This window comes from Drosophila eugracilis, unplaced genomic scaffold (genome assembly GCF_018153835.1).
Source record: "Drosophila eugracilis isolate 14026-0451.02 unplaced genomic scaffold, ASM1815383v1 contig_2154, whole genome shotgun sequence".
In the NCBI taxonomy this organism is placed as follows: domain Eukaryota; kingdom Metazoa; phylum Arthropoda; class Insecta; order Diptera; family Drosophilidae; genus Drosophila; species Drosophila eugracilis.
In genome coordinates this window covers 10,115,626-10,128,539 of record NW_024573038.1, presented here as the reverse complement: position 1 = coordinate 10,128,539, position 12,914 = coordinate 10,115,626, and the positions used below count along the sequence as shown (strand labels likewise).

The following is a 12,914-nucleotide window of genomic DNA, read 5'->3' as shown; positions in this document are numbered from 1 at the left end:
AAGAAAGATGTTAAAAACTAATCAATCATTTAAATTTTATGGAAAAAAGGAAACACTTAATCAGGCACGTGGTTTGCTTTATTTATTATCAAAGGGAAGGAATACCAGAAGAAATTGTTAAAAATTACTCAAGATATTACGGAAAGTTTGGCCGCGCCTGGAGGTTAAGCAATCCGGTTAACAGGAAGAATGCCAAAAGAATTTAACGACGCGGGGCCGGAGGCAAGAATATAATCATTTTGATAAATTAATAGAACTCTGGACCAGGTTAGGGCAAAGGAAAAAATAAGTCCTGGAATCCGGATATTATGTAAGGAGAGAACAACAACGTGGGAAACAAGAAAGATTGCCAGTTAACAATTTTTTTTGTTTTTCTTTTTATTCTTTTTTTATGAACGAAGTTATCCATTGCCTGGGTGTCGGTAACCATAAACTCCATCAAAATCATCATCACCAGCCGGCATTGGCAAGCCCTGAGTGTCGTCAACATCATCATCGCTAACATCCGCATCTTCCTGGATTCTGGCTGCTGGTCCTTTTCCTTTTTGTCGACTCCATTGTCCTTCTGCGAGGCTCACGCACCGCACTCCCATTATCATTACTAACAAGCAGCACAAAGCAGCTTGAGTATGTCATCCTGCTGCTCCTATCCCCTTAAACTCCCGATCTGCGGCACTTCGAAATTTTAATTTTGATGCATTTGTCACCATTTTTTGTTCTCCTTTGTGTCCTACACTGAGAGAAAGAATACTTCTTGATATGAAGTTCTGTTCAAAATTGTTTCTTCCTGTTTTTAAAACTTTCTTATTTTTATAGGATTAGGTTTTTATATTTGTAATACGTTAAATAGTAATAACTTCAGGTCTTAGTCATTTCTCTCTGTGCACTGACTCCCTGTCGCTTCAGCATCTTCTGCGGCAACGATTTATCTTTGAGCCCGTGACATAATGAAACAAGGCGATATGGCCAGGGCGAGAACAAACGTTCACTTTAATGGGATTTCATTTTGTCCCCCGCAATATCAAGAGCAACAACATCCGCATCCACATCGACTCCTCCTATAAGTGCTAGTATATGGCCTACTTATAGGCGCTTGGGGAATTTTATGGCGACAAGGTGCATGCAACCGTCCAGAGGGCAGAAACCATTAATGAATTTCTCATCGCTTCAGGCTTAAAGATGCAGTTAAAGCGTATCTCAATGGACTGACAGGAAGTTTATGGGTGCGCACAGGATAGTCAAAGACAGTGCTAAAAAAAAGTGAGTGAATAAAAAGGACAACCTCTTGGTCCTTTTATTCGCCCAAAAGCCTTTTTGATTTCCCATTTACGGCAGATGAAGGCCATAGGGAATTAAATAAAAAACAAATTGAATGTGCTGTGGGTGATTACGTTTAAGGAAATTCACGAATGACTTAGCAAGCTAAGTGGAAATGTAAATAAATTTGTCTAATATTTATTTTTATAAATTTCTATGCTGTTTAGTATTTAATTTAACACTAATATAGAACGGAATTTTTTACCTAAGGTAGCTGATAACCATTTGTTATACAAACTTCAATAAACAAACCAATAGAAAATAAATTAAACAGTGATAATAGCCAGATAATAATCGGAAAACATTCAAATACCATTTGCATAATTGCTTGCAAGCGCCTATCTAGATACAAATATTTGAATAGCAATCGTATAACAATATAGCAACATTCGATTAAAATTGAAAACATCGATGACATCCATTTTAGTTGACTCAAATCCCAGGCAACCTGCAAATTTAACTTATTCAATGAATACTTTAAAAGCATCTGCATTTGAGTTATTTCATTGATTTAATCCAATATAAGAAGTTATTTCCAGACAAAAATGTGTATTTTTGTGTGTATTTTTCCAACAGCTTCAGTCAAGAATAAAGTTGGTTAAACTCGTTTGCGTGACGGTAGCCGGCATTAACTACTTTTTAAACAATTTTTTTCTTTCAGAAACTTTTGGGAAAACCCTCGAAGGCCCGCCACTTTGGAAAACAGATGGAAATCTATGCCATTAGCAGGGCACGAGATTTTCCTCCACTAATGATGTGGCCAGTGATCAATGCCACAGAGCTCCTCAGCCAGCTTTTTCCACTAATTAACATGGCTATTTTTATGATAATCAATTACGAAGTTCGCGCACAACTTTGACGTTAGTTTCGACTTAAAAAAAAAGCCAAAAAGAAAAACAAAGCAGCGAGTAGAAGAAAGTTTTATTCGCCGCCAAGGAAATTACTCAACAGATTAGATGCTCCGACAGATGAACGGACACAATCCGTTCTGGCCGCGCGTTGGGAACATGTGTTCAGTGTCTGTGTCAGTGTCAGTGTCGTGGATCGATTGATGACGCTGAATTTAATTAAAATTTTGCTCGAATTTTTCTGATATTTCTGTTTTACTTTTTTGTTTTTTTTTTGCCTTTTATTCCGTTGCCATAGCTGGCACTTTAAATTGTTGCCCCACTCGTAAGCAGCCACTTTGCATATCGTTGAAATGTTGGCTTCACAATTATTCATAAGCACATGACTATCGGGCAAATTTATACGTGTATATATATTCATTCGAATAAGAGCTGCGGCAAATAATTTATTTGTTGATTTATATGCCCGGCAACTAATTAGAGAGTTATTTCCATTTAGGCTCACAATGCACTCGAAGCGAAGGCAAGTCATACAGTAACTGACTCACTCAATGCCGGTATTTGCCACATTTACGACGGACACATACGTAAATATCGAATCTATATATGTGCACAGCCCAAATCGCATATATCAAAGTCCACATATTATATATCTGCATCGAAGTAATAGTCGTAAATGGTTAAAAATAAAAGGAGAGATTTAAATACACTTTGCTTTGAGATTTATTATGATTTTTACTTTTTGTAAAGTTAAGTTAAGGCTCCTTTACATTTTATTTAATAAAGCATAAGACTATGAAAAGGAATTGAGTTATTTCCCCTGAACGCGGCTCCCTCAAACTTAATCTATGCTCCGCAAATACCCTGACTAAATTATAATGCTAAATAAAAACGGCAAAAATAGCAAATTGCTTGGGTTTTGGCAGGGGCTCCATCCCCATTCGACCCGGCTAAGCCCATTAAGGTCTGTGTGGACAAAACCGGCGATAAGCGTCAGCGGCATTCGCATAAAGATAACACAGAAATCAAACTAAATGGCTAAAATTGGCAAGCAACAACAAACCAGCAACGGCAACAGGAAATCCAGGCGGTAATATTTTATCAAAATCAAAAACAAAACCAAAAAAAAATGGACGAAAAATAGACAAAAACAGAAATCGCATATAAAAATCGCAGTTAAACATTATTAGAAAGATTCAGGGCAGGAAGGGCCCTTATGGCCATTAATGAGATTGTTTTAGCATGAATTTACGGCCAAGGGCGGGTCAGTCCCTCCTGCCTTTTTGGCCAACTCCTCTCTGATCCGAAGGCAAACACAGCCAGTCGAGCCAAAATGTAAACAAGTCAGCCTACCTACCTACCGATGGCCCCGTTTCGATGGATTTGCCTCTAGTTGGGCGTGTTACCCCCCAACTGCCGCGTTTTTTTTTCTATAGCAAGCTGACAGTCTATTCGAAAATTGAAATGTTTGCTAACACGAGCCACTTAAAGTAGAGAACCGAAATGGGGAAAAAAATCGTAGAAAAACCAAAACGAATTTCATACAAATTACACGGCCACTTTTGGCTAAAGTTCAACGAGGCGTGCAGCCAAAGAGCCATCAGATCCAGAGACCAAAGGTCTCTCACAACGTTTTTGAGCTCCAGAACTGTGTGTGTGTGTGTGGTAAGTGGTTTCCTCAACGAGCTTTAAAATCCCTCGAAAAAATACAATTTGAATATGGCCAGCAATTACAATTGCCACGAGTCAGCCACTGGCAAATAACAACAAAAAGTGGTCGGCCAATTATTATCCGTGGAAAATGGTGCTCGACAATGAAAGCAACAATAAGAGGCGATTTCTTTTGATTGCCAGCAATCTAAGCTTTTTGAGTGCAATATGCCCCGGATTATTGTTTATTAATTTTAAAAGTCAGAAAAGTGCTTAAAAAATATTTTAAGGGGTCTCCTGGGATAATCCTGGCATATAAATATGGCTTTTGCTAAGTCTAATTAATTGGTTTAGAAAAATAAAAAATGAACTTCAATGTAACCAAAACTTATTTACTCGTATTTTGTATATCCTTTCAAAGCCAAAACTACCCTGTCTGACGACACTTGTAACAGGCAAAAGACATGGGTTCCAGAGAACTAACGAAGCAATTTTCCTGTTTGGCCTGCAACCTTAAGATAAGGATAACTGGACCAGTTAAACGTGGCTGTACAACGCCAGGATATTTTCTGGTCATTTCCTTCAGCTGGGAGGAATGTGTACTGAATGTTTAATAATTTTCCATAAGCTTTTTGGCAGCCAAGGGCCGTGCTGAAACAGCTGAAACTTCTGAGAATTATATGCACCCGCAGTTGTCATGAGCTGGCACTCCGCCCACACCCAGACTGACTCCCCCAACAGATTTCACAACCCCATCCCAGTAGTAATAACCGAAACGCAAGCCGAGGCTGAAATAAAAATGCAAATGCCAAGGACACTGAGCAGCGTTGAACTTTCGAGTGAGCGACATATGGGGGCGTTTTGGCCAGAGGGCGTGCCGACCGCAGCCTTAGTTTACAGTACTAAAACCAATGACAGGAGGTGTGCCTAACGAGGACACTCGTACCTATCCCCTTTCAGCATTCGTAGTCCTCGCAGTCTGTTTGCCCCACTGTCTGGCTGTCCTGTCAGCTTTTCTATTTCTTCGGCTTGTTTACTCACAATTTTCATTTGGCATATGCAAGGACAATAATTTCATTTGCCACTCGCTGTTCGAGTCCATAAAGACTATTCGCTTTTTCTTAGATTATCTTTCGGGCCTTGAAGAGAGCTTCCTTACTTAGGCATTGATGTTGAAATCAACTACATATTTGGGCAAAGTACTTTCTTAACAGCTTTGCATGAGAAATCATTTTAAAAACAACTTAACTTATTCAATTCCTTGAATAAAAAGTAATATATTCATTGAAAGGCTGACATAAATATAAAGACAAAGGAATATTATATTTCTATTCATGTTCCAACTGCCTCTTACTTATTTATTTAATTAACATGCTGAAAAGTTCAAAAGAAAAGTCTAGTAGAGTGGCATGCCTAAGCTTTTGTTTTCGTTATTTATTCTTAAATCTTTTCAATCCTTGCGACCTTGCGAATACAAATGTAAAAGCAAAGTTTCTTACGAAATTGAAAGGTAGAGTATCTTTTGCGAATCTCTAAGTTCCCTGATGGACTTTCATATTCCACTTCAAGGATAATCAGTAGATTTCAAAGTTTTACCCCCACTCCAAAGACCGTTCAACCCTTTTTAGGCCAAATTCCGTTATCGTTGTTTGTATGGCTCATTTTGTGCCTTTTCCTTGTTTGGCATTGCTCACTTGTTTAGGCGTTTAACCTTTTTCAGGCAGCCGCAGCAACAATAACAAAACCAATTTCCCTTGTCTTTTGACGCCATTTGTTTGCACAACCTTGGTCCCGGCCGTGTCCTGTGCTCCTCCATCCTTTTGCCGACTCGGATGTCCTTGCATAACACGCGGCGACGTCGGCGGCTCGCACACACACACACACACACACACATATGCCATGTGGCATATGGCAAGCCCAACCAATATTCGAACCGAATAAAAATCAATGAATTTTATTGCGACTATACATGGAGCTCCCGTCTTGTCCCGTCGCCTCCTTAAGTTCTGGTCTCTGGTTTCTATTGCATACTTTGCTGCACTTCAGGGATGGCACAAAGATATGATTTTAAAATTGTATTATCTTGGAAGCCTTTTAGTTAAGAAACTTTTGCTTTGATATATGTATTTGTGATCTTTTGATATATCTTTATTTATAAAAGAATCTTAAATCTTTATTAAACTGCAAGAGTCCCTCAATGTAATTTATTAACTATATTCTTTATTGCCAATAAATAAATATTAAATCTTATATTTATACTTTCATTATAATATATCACATAACCAATGCACTTTGTCAGCATGTGTTCCACGAATGGTTCAAGGGGCACTGACCATAATTAATTGACCATTTACTGCAGCTTCCCTGCAAGTCGTTTGCGGTTAAGCAGGAGACAATGGCTTCATAAATTCAGCTCTAGGAGAGCAATCTCAGCCGGCTAAGTGCCGCTCCACGGGTTTGTTGTCCTGCCCCGCCCGCCGAGATGGGCAATCCACTTTCGCCTTTGTTTTTATCACTGTCCTTATCAGAAGGCAGTGCACTGGAAAATGTCCTTACCCGTCGTCAGTCATAATGAGGGATCCACGACCATTTGGCAGACAACGCTCCCGAGACCCAAAACAATTGGCTGCCATTTTGGTCAGCTGAAGCCTGACTAAATGCCTTAATATGACCAAGCTGGGCAACCGGAAAATTGTCCAGAAGTACAGGGTATCCTTTCTAAGACACATCCTTAAACTGGACCAGCTTTAAAGTCTTAAAAAATAAAAATGGGAGGTGAAAGTAAGGCGGAAATCATCTACGTTATAAATCCATACCAAAGCGTTGGGGCGTAAATTTTTTATAGCGACTGGGGAAAACACGAGAGCCTAAGAAGTTCGAGAGTTTTATGTTCGTTGAATTCTAAATAAGGGGGAAATATTGTTTACTTTCTTGGTATACACATACTCTTAAAATTGCATATTTATAATGTTTTTATTATGCCATTCTTTATGGCATTTTTTAATCTTTTCAAATAATTAAAATATAATTCACTCGGATTACTTCTACATTACTTTCAAGTTAAAGAGCACAATTACCAAACCAACTAATCTGTTAGCTAAACCCTCAATAATCTCAAACGAAAAGAAACTCTTACAAATTGAGAACTCGACCTTTTGCGTGGCAGCTGTTTTAGAGCGATTAAGATATCCAGGGGTTGCCATGATACACCCCAGCTGCTGGCCTTCATCGGGATTATACCGCGGCTCGTCTCAATTTCCATTTATCATTATGCAGATTCATGTCTACAATATGTTCATTTATAAATATATTATACGAGTATATGTATCCAAGAAAAAAGGGCAGTGCTGTTGAGGAGAGGGGAAGCTCTTTGGCATGGTCTATGCAAATTAATAAGCAACTCACTTAGCGCTGACTTAAATGCAGGCAAACTGTTGTAAATGGCGTTTTAATCAACGTTCCAAGACAACAAACGAAATTAATTAAATGTTCACTTCATGGCCAGGATCAACGCTAAACCAAAATGAAGAGAGAGAGAGAGCCATCCCCAGTCCCAGTTCCGCCCACTTATTATCTCGGGTTTTGTGGGCCCAGAGCATAACCCTCCCTTGCTTCAAATCTCCTCCACGTAGCACGTCAATTTTTGCATTTTAATGATATTTGAACCGCGGTATGGCCGCGTGGTCTATTCGACCCACGATATGGGGTTGCATCAGTATCCGTGGATCCAGAGAGAACCAGAGGGTTCGGGAGTGGGGATAGGTTTCACGTTGCCAACATAGCCATGATGATGACGATGACGATGACGAAGACCCTGGCCAGTTGTTAGCGATATGATAATGAATCGATAAATACTCTTCCAGTGAAACGCCAGAGAAAAACTTTGGCGTCGAATAGATTATTCTAAATAGGTTATGTTTTGGGGAAATGACAAAGCGAAAAGTTCTTTTGGAACTTTGAAAGGGAATTTCCCGCTTTTTCTTTTCTTCTTTCTACATTTATATTTAAATGAGGTCTTTTTCATGAATTATTTAGACAAAAGTGTACGAGGATAACTTTACACTCTATTAACTTGCAAAATAACAAATTCACTTTGCTGGGGATCAAAGGTCATTTTATGTTAAGAAAGTTTTTTAAAAGACTTCAAGTTTTTACATGAGCTTTGGAACTTATTTTATCCTTATCAAATCAGTTGGATTTAATTGGATCAGTAGAACTTATCTGGGGATTACCAAATCAGTTTTTGGGAATCTTCCATTGCTAAAATCAAATAGCCCAAAGGACTCCATTATGAATAGAGAATTAATTACGTTGCTGGCCTCTACGCTTCGGCCCAAATCCCCGGGCCCCCAATTGCGGTTTCTGAATCCGTGTAGCTCCAACGAACTGATTTTTCTTTTCGGTTTGGCCTCCCTATTCCGTCCGTCGTTTAATTGAAAAGCAATTAATTTTTTGGCCTGCATTAGGATGCCTTCTAACCAGCTTGTTTCCCCGGTCGTCTCCCAGTGGGCCCTGAATTATTGACAAAAGCTAAGTGAGCAACTGCACGGACCGAAATCATAACCAGACATCGGGGTAAATTGAAAGGCAACATCGAGTGGGGCCCCGTCGGTTGGTTGTTGGTTGGTTGTTGGTCTCTAGAGAAATTTGTAAATCCTAGCCACAATCGTCTGACTGACTGTCAATGGGAGGTTACTCCGAGCACTGGCAACCACTCGAAAAACCAGATTACAGTGCGGCAATGGGATCCCAGACCAAATGCCAAGTCAAAGGCAATTCCATAGGCAACGGCTGTTGGCCTTGGGAATGGCAATCGTTTTATGGTCGTGTCGTGGTCTATGTGTTTTTCCTTGGTTTCTCAGCTGTCCGGAATTGTTGTTGTTGTTATTCTGGGAGTTAGGGAGTCCTCCTGCCCAGGTCCGCCATCGCTCAGATTGGCCGTAAAAATGTCACCTGTGACTTGCGACTGTGAGAAATCAAATAAATTCAAGCAGCTGGCCGACGTTCCCTGCCTTTACGCATTTCTTATCAAGCCATTTCGCTCATAAGCACACGAACATATAATATATATATATATATATCTGAGTACACGCCCATGCACCTTTAGCCTTTTGCATAATTTATGCAAAACTTAGTAGCCAATAAAAATGGCAAGCTGTATAAAAAAGACACAAAACAAGTACTTTTAGGGAAAACATGCAGAGACAGGGCAACATTTTGAATAAGAAGTGCTTTTAAATATATTTTTCAGCTTGAAACTTGTTCAGAACTTTATTTTCTATATCAAAAAATAGTTAAATTAATATCAGTTGCAATCAAAAACCAGTTGGGTCAGTAAATACGGATTAATTTTCAACCCATCGCTACCATATCACTTTGGAAATAAATATTATTTTTATCTGAAAGTAACCATACCATAAATAACACTTTTTTTTCAAACGAAAAGTCAATGTTTGCCCTTGACTTTTCACTGCAAATATGTAAATATATCCATTCGGATATTGCGATTGGGAAAAAAAAGGTTTTTCAACAATTTCTACCAAAAATTACAAGAAATCGTAAAATATATTTTTCTTTATATTAAAAAATTCCAATAAACCTGATAGAAATGCGAAAATATTTGATAGGCAAATATAAATCTAAGTTAAATTAGTAGCCTCTATGGCTTAGAAGTGGTAAAATAAAATGTTTGCCACTTGACTTTTAGCCTTAAACTACGGCAATTCGTAACTACTTCCTAGCCCAAAGATGATTTAAATGCAAATGGCAAGAAAGGCAGGCAAAAGCTGCGAGAGAGAGAATCTTAATCGAGCAAGGACATCCGTGGCGGCATCTCAGCAGTTTTCGCCTCAATTGCGAAATTTCGGCGACCTGAAAATTGCCACGAAGACCAGTTTCACTGGCCATCAGCGAACGTTGGCGCGGTCTGATATGCAAATTGAAATGCGTTTTCCTTTTTACGCAGCTGTATTGCCTCCCACCTCCTATGAGGTCTTCTTTGGATTTCGGTGGAACCAACCAGCTGGTGTTAGGATTCCAAACAGCTTCAGTCTTATCGTATCCCTGAAATGTGCACGCATATCACGTATACGCAGTGTGCATCTCAAAAGGAGAAAGATTTTGGGATTGAGCGGATTAAGTTAGATAAGTTAAAGCTTAATACTTGAGAAGTTGCAAATGAGTTTCATGAGAAATCAAAGTCTCGCTAATAATTGAATCTGGCCATCAATCAACTCTCAACTAGTTGCCACACTCACGACGCACATACACACACGCACACACCCGATTATCACTTATGGAGACGGCGTCCCCAGGCAATAATGATTAACATTACGTATACGACGGCTAAACTTGACCAATTCCCACCTGAACAACATGGTCATTAGCATTTCGCCCTAGTTGGTCCCAGCAATCAATGCATTTGTTTATCGAATCAACAATTGATGGATGACGGAATGACTGAGCGACCGAATGACTGGCATCCATGTCAGAGGGGATCAATTAGAATCAATCGAAAGTTGTTAGGACTGTCTTCTGGTCTTCTGTTCTTCTGCCCTTTGTGTCTTCCTTGACTCGACTCGACAACCCATTAAAATTAAAGGGAAATTTGCATTTTTAATTAAGGAACAGTCACGGCCAAGCCATTTGATTTGGCCATAAAAAGTAAACAGAGTACGTGCTGCCCCCACCGCTTACGTTTCTTTCCTTTTTAAATGCAATTGGGTTTTCGTTTTCCCCTAATGTTATCTCTTTTGCCCCGCTCTTTCCTTCTGCTTAGCATTCTTTTGCTGTGTTTTTTTTACTGCTAACTTATTTGTTTTGTCGCAAAACAAAATAAAAGTTGAATGCTTTTTTCGGGACTCCGGCCTCTGCCGGTCTCTTTTGGCAGCGGAATAAAACTTTTCTTTTGTCGGAGCCGAGGAAAAGGCCGCAAGAAAAGTTGACTGGAATTCAATTTGTTCGGATCGTAATGAATATACTCGTGGATATACTTTGGCTTGCCCCAGCAACAAACATGTCAAACTTATTAACAAATACATTTTTTTTTTTGGTTCCGCCCAGACTCACCTCCCCACTCCAGATGCAGATGCTTTGGCAAATTGATTTAATTTCAAGTTGGTTTGCAGTCAGTTAAACTTTAACTCTCACTCTGGCCGTTAAATATTATTGTTGGGGCGGAGACAAAAGGCGGAAAGCTAAAAGTTTTTTTGCCCGGCTAACCGCGGAAAAAAGTACAGACAAGAGTATAAATAAAAACCGAAAACTGGCGACCGCCAACGTGTCAACACGGCGTATACGGGATATATTTATCTATATGTGTATAAATACGGGGGGCGGGGGAGGGAGTGGCTCGAGACACAAAAACCAAAAACCACAAGGATGGAGGCACTCGAGCACGTTCCGGCACTTGTTTGGTCTCCTTTTCACTCCCTCGCACTCACTTTCGCTATCAGTTCTAATACCGCACAATGAAAATATATTTCAGTCATCCGTCGAAGACAGTTTTTCCTCTTTTAAGAAAATCTCTTCTAAGAATTCTTCTCCGGTTTTTCTGCCGATTTTCGCGTCCGCCGTCAACGAAGAATCACAGGCAACTGAACGCTCCAACTTCGTGTGGCTGAGTGGCCGACCAACAGGTTAGCTGCTGATAAGACCTCGTGAAATGCCGAGGAACTCGAGTCGTGTTGCATTGGCGTCGGCATATTACGTATACGCAGCGTTTCACTCACTCAATTGCAGGGGTGTTGAGTTGGTTTTTCCATTGTCTCAAGGGCTGAGTGATTCCTGTCAATTATCTGCGAGCAAGGGAAATGAGTGGAATGCAGTTTTTGTCCTTTAATGAGCCGTGAAACCAAGGAATTTTGTAAAGGGAACTTTAAGAATCTACCGCGAAAAAATCTGATGACATGTTGAAGTTTTAAAAGTCGAAAGTTTTTACTTTGGTTCTTGGCTCTGGTCGTTAAGTGGTCATGGCCTTTATAAAGGATTAAATTACTATGGTTTCCTTACAGGGAAAATTATACAACTACCTATTTATATTTTTATCAGCATTTTTCATTGGCAGTTGGAATTAATTAAATTTCTAAAGAACACAAAGCGTTATTTTTCTTTTTCCTGATTGCTGTAATTGAGGTTTGTCATATCCTCAACCAATTAGCTAATCAAGCTCTAAGTTTCTTTTCTCCGCCACACAACCAGACGAACCATAAATTTATCTCATCCAATCATCGCCATCAGCCTGTGCTTACCTTACTTAACTTCCTCATATATGTATTCACCACTTACGCTTGCCACCTCATTCCGACACTTTTCGCAATTTAATACCCTAAACTTGAAAGTAGTACAAAGGTATCAGCAATGCTAATCAGAATTAATCAATTACTTAATTTGTGAATATTTAATCATAAAATTTGATTCAAAAGTGTTATTTTAAAGGTTAAAGGTTATTGTTAATGAACAATATTTGTGTATCTTTGATAAACGACAACCCCCGGTAGTGGGTATCCCCAAGTCTAAATCCCACCTCGCATGTCCTTATTTGTTTTGTTATCTGTCGGCGGAAAGTTCCACAGGAAATCACAAGCAGTCAAGGGCATTCTGGAAGGACTACAAGGGATGTGCCAACTGATGCAGCTGCGATTTATTTATTAAAGCCAAGTCGACAAACAGTTTCCACTTTGGGGCGAGACTCCTTCAGACTCGTTGACTGTCGTCCTTTTTTCCCCACCGCCTTCGGAATTACGCTTCATATTTTTTAAGTACCTCGCCTGACACATTTATGCTCTGGCAGAAGTAAAGCTGAATAGTGGCCGCTTTCGCAGAATCCAACCAGCCGACAACGCTCCACTTTTTCGCCCCTTTAGCCGATTACCATAAACAATGGCAACTTTCTACCTGAGACGACTCATCCTTATATTTAGTCTGGGCCTCATCCTCTTACGGAAATTTGTGTAACATATTCAAGCGCTGCTTTCATGAATTTTTATTTACTCGGCAGGCATCTTCACCTAATCGCACACCATATGTACTTGTATGTGTATGAGAATATATATGCAGGCCAGACGAACGAACGCTCTGTTGACATTGTGAAGTAAATCT

The 12,914-nt window shown here is 39.6% G+C and overlaps 1 protein-coding gene across 1 annotated transcript in view; it reads right to left on the bottom strand.

Annotated features, from left to right (window-relative positions):
• Positions 1-11,219, bottom strand: part of LOC108114688 (prolactin-releasing peptide receptor) — a 31,485-nt gene extending 20,266 nt beyond the window's left edge. Inside the window, exon 1 of the mRNA XM_017225781.2 lies at positions 10,884-11,219. The gene's annotated coding sequence lies outside the window, so the exon portion shown is untranslated. The remainder of the gene's footprint in view (positions 1-10,883) is intronic.
• Positions 11,220-12,914: the final 1,695 nt, after the last annotated feature.